This window comes from Linepithema humile, chromosome 5, assembly GCF_040581485.1.
Source record: "Linepithema humile isolate Giens D197 chromosome 5, Lhum_UNIL_v1.0, whole genome shotgun sequence".
NCBI classification, from domain to species: Eukaryota; Metazoa; Arthropoda; class Insecta; order Hymenoptera; family Formicidae; genus Linepithema; species Linepithema humile.
This window is the reverse complement of record NC_090132.1, coordinates 27946972-27959864: the sequence shown is the minus strand read 5'-3', so window position 1 is coordinate 27959864 and position 12893 is coordinate 27946972. Positions and strand designations below refer to the sequence as shown.

Genomic DNA, 12893 nt, shown 5'->3' with positions numbered 1-12893 from the left:
AATCGAACGTTCGTGAAAATTACATAGCGCGCGAGAAAAACGTATTACCACCTATGGATTCGAATGATAAAATTTTGCATTATACTGTACGCCGGAAAGCGCACATAAACTTATGGATATTTACGTGTATCTTCTAATGTCGTAAAACGCTATGTATACGAGCGCTGGTTTATGTAAGCGCCATTCGTCGAGAATCCGCGTCTCTCGCGAGCAGTGAATGACACAGCGATCGGCTCTTCTCGCCGTGTTATCGGCGAATAAAAAAATGCACTTCTCGACGTTTTAACGCGGCGATCGCGGATCGACTTTTGCGCATAATGGAAGTGCCCCGTGGAAGTGCATCTTTCCTAATGCATCTGAAGTGGGTAAGCGAGCAAATAATGGGGTTGTCTAACAGACTACTAGACGCGGCATGCAGTCCTTCCCGGCGGCATTAATATTCTCTCTTACAGAAATCCCTCACCGGCAACTCCGGAAAACTTTTATTCTCCGGTGTTCTAAAAACAATTCTGCGGAAGACATGTTATTCACCGCCAAGTTTTATGAATTTTGCATCGCGTTATTTCGCTCGAGAATATCTTCCGACGAATGTAATAATAAAACCAACAGTAATTGTAAGAATAACTAGAAGTGGGAGGTCAAAAATACTGAATATCCGATGAATCTTTCATTAAAAAATAAGTATCAGAATATTTATAATTATAGCATTTATATAAACTAATCTAAAGATCAAATTTAAAATGACACAAGCAAATGTGTGAGGATTGCATTTAAAAAAATAATCTCGAGAATCTCGAAATTGTCTAGAAAAAAACTTCTCCCATTATCATAATCAAACGGCGCAATTTTTTCCTCAAACATTTTTTTTGTGTCGTCACAGTAACAGAAATATTTTAGGTAATCAAGATGTACGAGACGATGCGCGATAGCAGAATAGATTTCTACAAAGAGAGAGTGTTGAGCTAAATGGACGATATATAATACAGCAGATATAGCGGTACTTGTGGAATCTGAGACCGCATCACCCGGAAGGCATTAACAAAGAACTGCAAATGATGCTTGATTACTGACAATACTCGCAACGAGATGATAAATGTCTAATTCTCGGACATTAAGCTGAACTCTCGAGCATCGCGAGATCGTTAAGGATCACGGCTTATCTCGACCATTTTGTCGTAAGTACATCCGCATGTATGTCCATAGGTATAGTCATCCGTGCGTGGATCGAAGCAACAAAGAAGATCCGGCGGGAAGATACGCGCAGCGGCGCGTAACCGCCGGTGGATATCCTCGCGAACGAGAGGATCCGCTCTCCGCGGCTGCTGGAACGATCAAAGTCGCGCGCTCTCTTCTCGCCGAGAATTCACCTCCGGTTTACGAACCGCGGTTCGACCGATGACACAGACCCTCAGGAATCTGACTGCGGGAGGGACAGCGTCCGGCGGAGAGGCGCAACAGCGCGGCCGCATCTCCGCGAGAGAGGCGCGTCTCCGCCGGTCGCCTTATTCAAAGGCAGCGTCCAGCCAGCCGTGGAAGTTGCGCGGGTGGGGAAAACGCGCCGCTCGTAAGGTAGTATTAAAAGGCCATTAAACGGCTCGACATGACGTACGGCTTTGTGCGCGCGTGCACGACGCCGCGAAGAATCGCCGGCGAACGAAAGTTCTCCAAGCCTGTCTGCCTGCCTGCCTTGCTACTCGCCCGCCTCGCTCCGCGCCAATAAGAAGGCATCGAGAGGACTAGATACGTTTGTAGTTTCGTTCTCTCCTTACGTTACCTGTCCTACCTGGTGTCCCTCTGATTAGGGAAACCGGTGGCGTGAAATTTACGATCGTCATGTGCGAGGACCGGAGAGGCCGCCGCTTAGTTAGCAATGGCCTCTTCATTTCTATCCATGATCTATTCCGCTGCAAGCGAGACCACTCCACTGATTAGGCAAACCGGTAGCGCGAAATTTACGATCGGCGCGTGCGAAATTCACGCGAAATTCACAGAACCATGAACCCGCATGCCGAATATCACACTTGCAATCTGCGGAGAGTCTCTTCTACGTATCGACTTCGCAATCAGATTAGATGCGCAAACGCGAACAGAGTGGAAAGTAGAAATCCAAGAGCCAGTATCTAAGAAGTTTATTCTCGACAAGTTTTGAGACATCAAAAATTATATCGAAAAATATAGTACATAAAACGATAGAAATAATTAGAGAACTGTAAAAAATCATAATATTTAATTAAACTTTTTTTTTTCTTTTTCCTAAAATTTCTAAAACATCGAAAAATCACATTACAACTATACTATACCATATGTACTATAAAATCGAACTTGTCTTCCCTTCGTTCTCGATCGTAGAATTTGTATCGATGAATTTCAAGCTTGAACGAGCACGGTTAACTCTGATTATAACTCAATACGAAACGTGAGTAAGCAAACGGACAGCCGTGTAGTTTAGATTCAACAGATTCAACAGTTCGAATATTGCTTCAACCATGATAGAAGAGAGAATTAGCTCGGCTGACCATACACGAACAGTAACTACTTCTTATATTTCAAAAAAAGTTGACAAAAATTGCATCTTAACAAGCGATTTAAACTTGTACGGAAAAAAGTTAGAAAATTCAAGAGATATAAATTTCCAAATTGGTCTAAAATTAAAAAATAATCGTCAATAAGCATAGCAACCTTTGTCAAAGAGAAATCAATTTTTCAAGTTTCGTAAGAAATCCATAAATGACAAGCAGAAGAAATATTTTCGTCTCTCATATCACGATTAATATTAAACTTTAGATAACTTTCAGACATTCCAAATATGTATGCTACTTCATCCACTTGCTCTTTCAGTCATGCCACCCCGTGAAATGTCATCGCCATACGGCTGTCGCGACATGTTAAGGACTTAACACCGAAATGCTCAACGAAACGCACGCGTTCGCCGGGTCGTTAATCGTCGTTATCGCGACGACAAAGCGAAATTAGTGGGTCGCGCCTAGCATAGCCGAGGAAAATTAGGGAAGATTAACGTGCATTTTCCATTACCCGCGTTCCACTGTACGGCAGGATGTGTGATACGAGGTGCAAATATCCACTTTGCGTGCGCGCGCGTCCGTGAAATCTTAATGTCCGCGGCTCTACTTTTAATGCATTGCTTCGCCTACTGGCAGTCTCGTTTGCACCGATGAAACCGTAGATGCATCCTGATGATCCGGTTTTATATCGCGCATTTATTTTAAATCGCTCACTTTTTCATCCAACCACGTGGACTTGCATGCAACAATATATCTGCGGTCGATGTCTTCCTGGAATTACGCTTGATCGACGATATCTAATCACGAAGTTTCTTCCGCGGAAAACACGTTTCGATGGTTTTCCCGGCAATATACTCATTTCCATGCAAGTAACATGCTTGTTTTTATGCGTTATAGTATTTCGTATAAAAATCTATGACATAATACGTTCAATACATTGTTAATAAATAATTTTCGAAGAAATGTATCGCTTTTTGCTCAAAAACCAGCAATAAAACCTAACACGTGTCAAACAAGATAGTAAAAACGCATAAATCCTTTTTGCAGCATTATCTTATCAGCGTTCTTCTTCAATTTAAGACTACATGAAGTTTAATAATCACGCAAACTACAATTTCACTCTGTAATTACTATTTAACTCTCTGTACCGAGACACCAGTTATTAAATAACGACAAATTAGGAAAGATATTAGCATGAAAATAGCTTACATAACGAGGTGAATAAATATTCAACAGCGCCGGCAGCAAAAGACGATTAACCATCCCGTGCACATAAAAAGTTACAAGCTACTGTTGGATTAAATTTTAGAACTTCGAAAGATAAATATATTTAAATGTGTAACACCCAATATCGGTACATTTTTTTTTTTTTTTAATGAAACATTTATCATTCAAAATGTAACTTCCAAATAAAAAAATTCTGACATCCCATTACTCAACAGATAATTTTATAGCAGTGTCGAATCGCTCGCGGCATCGTGTGCGATCGCGAACGATGGATAATGTAATTACTCATACGAGCGATCTGACGATGATGCGTGCGTTTTGTTCGTATATCCGATTAAGGAGTCACTGCAAGCCCTGACCGCAGGCAACACATTCCGTGTTCTAACAAGTCGGAGGCAAAAAAAAGAGAGGCACGAGTGAAGAGGAAGAGAAACCCGAGAAGAGCTTAGCTTCGCCGAGCGAGCTGTAAGAAAAGCGACTTCGCGCAGGCGAGATCGCTCTCATTTATTAGGAACAAAACTTAAGAAACCGGCGGCATTAACTTTCGTATATAATTTTATTGCAAACCGCGCGGATGAGAGGAGCGCAACTCGAACGGGATTGAAAAATGTAGCGTTAACGACTATTATCACTTCAGGCGAGCAATCATCGCGCGCAATCCTTCTGTCCCGTGCGTGCGCGTCCGCGACATGATTTGCGAAACGTTGCATCGCTTAATGAACGATATGTACAAAGAGACGTAGCTTAATAAGTAACAAGCACATATGCACGTTTATTTACTTTTTCCACGAACATCGTTTTATCCGCGTATGCAATTCAAAAGCGGTGGAATACTCTGCCGTGCAGATTGCAACACCGAGAATGCCGTCGGACGATATTTATAGTCCTACGCTTGCATCCCCGAGAATCATCATTTATTTCATTGTTGCTAACAATGGATGACCATCCTTTATTTCTTCAGCGATAAATTTGCAGCGCATCATGAAAGTTGGATGTGCATCCGATGCTATCTCAAAGGGAATAAATTCTGTGGGAATTTTAATATATTCCTCTCTGCCTTATTCCTCATCGCGATAACACAAACTGCCGAATATTTAGATACATCTCGCTCATTGCGAGAAATTTTTCTACCGTGAAAATGTGCACGTCGGGCAATCGTAATATTTGCCTGATCGCTACGTACAGAGACGGGTATGATGCAAACGTCGGTAATCGGTCAAGCGTAATGTAAATTTGAACTGTCAATCGACTGGACATATCTCGAAGGGGCAGCGCGAAGTATCTGGAAGGGTGAAGGAAGATTAAGTGCTACGCAGGACGAACAATGTGACGCATGTCGCGAAGCCGCGAGTCTGTCCCGCCCCGTTGTCACCAGCGTGTCTCTGCTTGCGGTTGAATAAATCGATCGTGTGCGAGACAACACTGAAAATAGTCTCCTTCGGTGACGTCATGGAAATATCTGTTCGTGTACAGCCACCGCAGCTGTCAAACACTTGAGCTGTGTGTGTAGAGTACATATTTATAAGAAAGAGTGTAAAAAAGACTCGCGATGCACTTCAACTTAATTAATTCGTCGACATGGAGTTTTAAATATATTTGCACGTCGAGTATAATGCTGTTAATATGATTAAAGTTCGGTGGAAATAATATTGCAAATTTGAATACAAAACACAAATTATTGCGCTATATAAAGTTCGTCTAAATTAAAGAAACGTACGATTTTACAAAATACTAAGTACATTTATTAGCATTAAAAATCATACTTTATAAATCCACGTTTTGACGAATGATGTTATTTTGCACCGCGTGAGATAGAAATACACGTCGCTATCGTAATACGTAAAGAATGATGAGGAAATGTATTTAGTGTCCGACTTAAGCGCGTGATATTGCGCCGTGAGGGATTCAGCAAAGACGGACATTTGTCGCAACGTACTTGGAGTAAACGCTTCAGTGTCGACTAACGGTACCTCTCCTACGTTCGATTAATACAGGTAATTTAATACGAGAACTCTGACCAAGGCATCCGGCGTGCATCCATGTCCGAGCAGATGACGGATCGCGCGAGGCAGCGTACACGGAGCGTTCGCGTTATTATCCACGCGTGGAACGCAAAATGTAAATTCTGCTTGTCGGGGATCGATGGAGTGCAGTAACAAATTGCGAAAACTCGAAACATCCCGGATGCAAGTCGCCATTCGCATCACGTCGGGATTTTTCGTGCGAAAAATTCTGCGAAATTATTATAATTCGCCGCCGGCAAACCGGGAGTCAGAAGTTTGTTAATATTCAAGCGGAATATTTAGCGAAAACGTTGTTCAGCGAAAAAGTTCAGTAATGAATTTAATAACACATTATATAAAACTGCCCTGAGGTGTCAAAAAATCTAAATTTTGCCGCCACTGTTCGTCAATTTGATGGCAAAACTAATAAAATAAATTTAACGCACCGAATTAAAAAACAAGAATTTTTCAGTTATAAAAAAATCTAAACTTTAATTTTAGTAAATTTGTTATTATTCAAACGGTAAGTTTTTTCTACAAATTAACAAAGAGCTAGTCAATTATTACTATGTGACAATGATAAACTAATTTCATATAATTAAAACTTTAAATTTTGTTGAGATAAATCTTCTTACCTGCTTAGTGTCTCTACAGAGTTTATATAGCAAGAAAAGTTTATATTGCAAGAAAATTAGTGGATATATCCACTAATTTTCTTGCAATAAACCACACTAAATTTATCTAACAATTTTCTTTAGTTTATAAAACAGTGGGACCGACATATCTATTTTAAATTGTTAAAATGTTCGATTCTTTTTTATGAAAGAAAAATTAATTTGAAACTCGGGCTTTAATCGGGATTTACTTTTAATCTTTCACTTAATTCCCTTGAAACTAACGAGAAAATCTGTTGAATCCGTTTAATCCTCTGTCCGGTTAACGATAAAATCGAAGAATTCCACTTATTTACAGAGCGCGAGAAATGGTGTCCTATCTCGAATTATTACGGACTGAAATTACTTTTTCCTTTCCTTTTTTTTTAATTCTCGACGAACACGTCACTATTGGTCGAACGGGACTAACTTTCGCCGTAAACATTTTTTTTGCGTGCTGACTTTCACTATCATCGGGTCGTCCTTAAAACACGTGCGTGTCAGTAGGAACGCTGCAACCGGACATAAGTACGACTACAGCCATCTGCGCGGCGAATCGGCCAATTTATACGAGCGAGATTAATTTCAAGAGCTCGTTTCTGAGAGATGCAGGCATAGTGAGAAGTAAAATTTAATTACGCGGCGCAGTCGAGTATCGGGTACAGGAGGATCGGGAGAAAACGGCGTGTAACGAACTTACATATAAGGTGTTCCAATAACACCGCGATATTCTTTACTCTTAAAGTCAAAGTTTATTTTCAGCGCATAATTTTCAAGCGGAAAATATAAGATTGCGATAAAATTATTTGCAAAGTTTATCTCTAGATAAAATTTTCAGATTAAAACACCAATTAATGTATTTATTTCCTTTTTCCTGAAATATTAGATTTTCTTATAACTTTCTTAGATCTTTTAGTTAGATTTTATCTACATTTTATAAAAATATGTTATATTATATTATATATAAAATTACAAGTTACTTCACAAGCGCAGTCTTGTATAAATGCATAGCAACCCTTTGTTAGACGCACAGTCTTGTACAAACGCATAGCAACTTCTTATTAAACGCACAGCAACCTTTTGTAGATACACAATATAGGTATTATACAACACACATATATTTTATACAATAAAATCTAAAAAAAAGCTGTAAAATTTTAAAATATTAAAGAAACCGAGTAGCCGCAAAACCTTCAAGCCTAATAACGTTTGCACCAAAAATATAATCTCAAAGATACATGAAGAAGCAAACTATGCAGGATATTTTTCAAGATTTATCGCACAAATGTGGCACGTTTATATTTGTACGACGGTCAAGTGAATGTAACGAGCAAAATTGTCCCTCAAATTATTTATATCGATAAGTAAATAAATCATATTGCAAAACGTTTCATTGAGAATAAACGTATCACGAAAACACGTAGAACGCTCGCAGTCCGACAACCACCCACGCGTGTTATTTTAGCGACGTTAATTACCTATTGATCGAGCTTTCATTAAAGTCGGATGTTTGGACGCGCACATTCGCCAATTACTCCGTCTCCGTGAGAACGTAGAAAAGGAGACGATTTAGTGAGAGCGGCGCTGTGGGATGTTTTCCTGGATAGATACACGCCGCTAGATTATCCCCGGTCGTGGCGGCCACGAAAGAGTTGGAGAAGGTTCACTAGCTCGCCTTCGTCCTCTCTCCCACTCTCTCTCTCCCTTTCTTTTTCTCTCTCGCGGGCGGTAGTCGCGGACCCATGCCGGCGAGATAAGGCATCCGTAATTGACCATAACTCAAGGAAATGAAGCGGCGAACGGTACCGTGCATCTATATTCTGCCTGTGCTCCGACGTTAGGCGAGTTAACCTTCGGCCCCCAAGTGGCACCGCCGCCGCCGTTGCAGGATGCATCGTCCTCGCTCTCAGATCCCTCCCCCTCCCCCCCCCCTCCGCCTTCACCCCCCGTCTACAATGCACTTCTTCAAGTCGTATTTTTAGCAGACACCGAATGGAATCGGCCTCTCGGAATAGATATCAGTGTACGATGTAAAGGAGCGCGCTCACTGCTGTATGAAGTATGCGCTAATTATTACTCTGAAAGGATTACAGACCAAAGTCGTACCTAATTCGAAAGAAAGTTCGAAGAAAGGAATGAAATTTGCATCGATATTGTTGAGATTCTTGGTGGTGTGAGAGTCGCTTAAGAATGACTTCGCGCAACACGAAGTCTGCCTACGAGCTCTCGTAACGTGTAACCTTACTAATATCAGCGCGAGATAAAGCTGTCGACGAGCATTTCCGCACTCACAATCGAGCTCGTTAAACGTTATACGATGTTTCTTCGCCAATACGATTTGTCACATCGCTATGCCGGTGCTTGTAAATGCTTAATTTTTTTTCTCGCTTTATATATTCTAGGACAATAAAAAAATATGCATTTAATTAAATGCAAGCTAATACCTACAAATGCTTCCGCTGAACGTAGAATCGCGATTTTCCGCACCATTCCGCGGAAGACAGTTTGCGATAAAGTCGTTAACGAAGATTTGCATGTCCCTGCGAGAAGTTACGACCATCTCGTCGTACTTTGCTTGTATCATTTTCTATTCATCGTGATAAAATATGTTAAGGTGCGCACCGGTCTTTGAGTAAATAACCCTGGCAACGTGCAATTTCTTCTGTAAATTATGGTAACATAAACTAATTGACTTTTTCACGAGAGTCGTAAAAAATATTTAAATATACATCTTTGCAATATCGATTATTTGTAAGTCAAATACTCTTTCTAATTGTGTCTTTAACGCTACAAGTCAATAATCTTGGCGATATCTTTTTTATTGCATTTATCCTTAAAAAAATGAGAAATAAAATAAAAATCAGCTGTAATTATACTTTAAATCAATAATAAGAGAGAAAAAACAATTACTACGAAGCATGCTGCACGAGTGCGGAAATTAATTTCGCTGCATTTCTCGAAATATCCAATATATCAAATGTTATCTCGAGATGGCGCGATGAGAGAAAACAGCGATCGCATCCGAAGAGAACGCGTTTCCAACGCCTTTTCCAGGACACCCCGCAGCAGCATCTGCGGTGGAGGAGAGGCGTCGCTCGACGCCGCGAAATTAATGTACACGTGGAGCACGGTATAATTTCGCCGGCGGGGAAGCGCAAAGAGAGAGGGGTCGTAAAGCTTCTGCGAGGAGCCGGTTTTAGAAAGGGATGCTCTCGAATGAAATCGGGGGATGATAAATGCCGTTCCTGTGGCCAAGCCACGGCGGTGATGCACCGCTTCGGAATTGCATAATACGCGCGAATGTAGATATTTCCGATTACAAATTGAAACGTCCGCGCGACAAGTATCGCTAAGTAGATCCCGCCGCAGGGGCGACGAAACCACAGGCGAATTGAGTTCGGCAATTTATCGGCCCCGCCGATCGAGCGGAGGTAAACCGGTTTTCGTACGAAATACGAATCCAGGACGCGAAACGCGCGCGTAAGAAATAGATCTTCGGTATTTTTGTATCGAGATATGCGCGCAGCGGCGCCTTCGCTGATTCCTTAGCGAGCCCGACGATAAATTGGCGAGCGGTATCCGCTTAGCGTGTGATTATCATCGCCCTTGATACTCACATTGGTATTGCGAGCATTGGAGCATTTCGAATTGGTTTCGCTAAAAGAGGTCTCTGCTGGTTACAAGAGACTTTTCAAGAAACTCTTCGTACTTCTTTATATTTTCTTTCATTTTTAACGATGAATATCAAACGTAATCTCTTACTTTTATCTCTCATTGCTACTATATTTTTCCATTTCTATTGTTTTATTTAAAATATATAAAATACTTTTTTATTTAGAAATTTTTGGCAAACAATCAACAATAGGTGTCTTCTTCTCTAATTTGTCTGAATAATTAGAATCTTACTGTTTGTCCAATTATTTCTCAACCTTAAAATTTATATTAATGTTATTACGTACAGATAACATTAATATAATTATTATATAATAAAATTGCATTCATATAGTTTAAGAAAATCCTATAGATATATTAATTTTAAGTCTCCGAATATATTCGCCTCGTCGTTTGCTGCACATAATATTTGTTGTAGCGTATAAGACACTACTATATCTCATGTCTCAAATAAATAAACATATTGCAATTAAAAAATGGATAACAGATAAAAAAACAAGTTTTCAATTTTAGAGTACCTACTTTAAGTGCGCTACGTTATATAAGCAATCCTTCTTCATTTAATCTTAAAGTAGAAGCTATTGCACGTGGAACATTGAAAAACCGCAACATTAAATTGAAAAAGACTTGCAATTTATCTTCTTTATAACGCTGCTACCATGAAAGACATCGCAATACAAAAATACCTAATAGACACAATAAAATTATGAAAATGACACCTATAAAAATAAATTGTATACTATAGCGCTCACTTATTGCTTTTAAATTTCATATATAAATGATCGTAAACCCATAAGAAAATAGCAATAAATAAGTATCTAAGAAAAGAGGAAATTCTTATATGCTGTTTTAAAAAATGTTTATCTAAAACAAAAAAGAATATTCGAGCAATTTTAAGATAACTAGATAATTAAATACATACATTTCCACATTATTAAACTAATAATTTCTAATAACTTTTTACAACAAACCATAATTTTTTGAAACAAAATTAATACATTAATAATTTCAACACTTAATGAGATAAGCGAAATTCAAGCTTATAAATAAAACACATTGTTTCCAATGAGATGTGAAAGAATTCAGGTAGGAGGATCAACATTGCGTGTCGACATGCCAGCGTAGACTAAAACACGGTCGAAGTACTTGGGATCGGTTCACTTTTTAATGACCGTCGTAGTGGTATTCTCGACAGCGCCATCATTACCGTCGTTGGTACGTGAATCGATGTGCCAATTAACTCTTTAGCGAGCGTACATGGTTCTCGTATCCGCGCCGGCGTACTCGCACGCTCGCTGGATAACACGTATACGATTAACGGTATAGAATAGAGCACAAGATGACCAAATTGGGACTCTCGCGTATGTAGGTGGCTAAAAAAACCAACGCATGCTCGGGAGTGAAGCTCCCTCGCTCTCTCTCTTTCTTTCTCTCTCTCTCTCTCTCTCTCTCTCTCACTCTCACTCTCTCTCTCTTCACAACTTTACGAGAATCACGCGTGACTCAAGATCGGGGATCCTTCTTGTCTCACCTACGTCTTCGATGCAACATACTCGCGCGCGTGTCAAGTGCATTCCGCACTAATTGCAAAACGCAACTGCAATCGCGATGCTGGAAAGTGAATTTACATAGCGGTTTTACAGCGGGGCGGATCGCGCGTCAGCCCGCAGGGATTGTAGAGCTCTCTAGAGATCTCTAAGAGCTCGAGCTGACGATCTGGCGATATCCTTAGCCCTTTGCTTTCCCGTGGGAAACTTTCTCGGATATTGCAACGGCTCTCTTCGATGCCCGTGAGATCGGAAACTCGCGTTTGCAGCTTTTTTGCGTATCATTCAATATAATTATGGTTAATTTTCCTACACTTAATCGATTCTACTTTAAAAATGACACAATAGTATAAAACATAGTAAGTTAATAGTGATATATTTTATTCGTGTGCATTATTTAAAAGAAAAACTAAAATTATTTAGCAGCGGCCGAAATAGATTTAATCGCTCCAAAAGCAATTGAATGTAATTTTTATAACTTCTGTTCTACTGAAAATTGATACGAATATTATCCACGAGACAGAATTATGATGTCATTAATTGTTCAGAAGCAAGCTCGCTTTAGTTAACAGCGTTATATAAGTTAGATGAGAAAAGTTAAATGAAAGCATAATTTTATAATAATATGACCCGTCACATGAAAAGATAAAACCCGCAGAATCTTTTATTGGCTTATGCCTGATAATATCTACATGCAATCACATATCTTATTTTATTTTCTACATTTTGTGCAATTTGTCGATAAGCTAATAACTCAAAAATTACCACTAATCGATTTTTCCCATAACTTGCTTTGTAAAATCTAATAATATTTCAAAGACGCACTCGCTATAAGTGAGTCTTTTAAGCAGCTACATTACGGAAGATTCCATCGCGTCGGCAGACCACCGAAACAGGATCAAATAAATAAATCGAGACGATAGTTTAGGCGAGAAGCCACGCCTCCACCGAACCATTACTTATGATTTTGGTATTGTAGCCTGTCTCGTTTTGACGCCTCTATTCAAAAGCGAGCGTGCCGTTCCACTCGACTTAGGGCAGACTCATACAGGTTCATTCAGCAAAACGCTATTCATTTATAATGCTTAGAGTGCATTCTAGCATAAAAATAACTTTGAAACGTACAACTTGATATATATTTATGTCCTGTCGGAATATAATTTATAAAACAATACTTTTTCATTTTTTACGGCACAATGTTGTTTTTCTTAAATAAAAAAAAAAAACAAGTAAGTGCAATCCTGCTATTTCTAAACAGAATCATTGAAC

At 39.6% G+C, this 12893-nt stretch overlaps 1 protein-coding gene across 1 annotated transcript in view; it reads right to left on the bottom strand.

Moving 5' to 3' along the window:
* Window positions 1-12893, bottom strand: part of Notum (palmitoleoyl-protein carboxylesterase notum) — a 454423-nt gene that overhangs the window by 349469 nt on the left and 92061 nt on the right. The gene's annotated exons all lie outside the window — the stretch shown is intronic.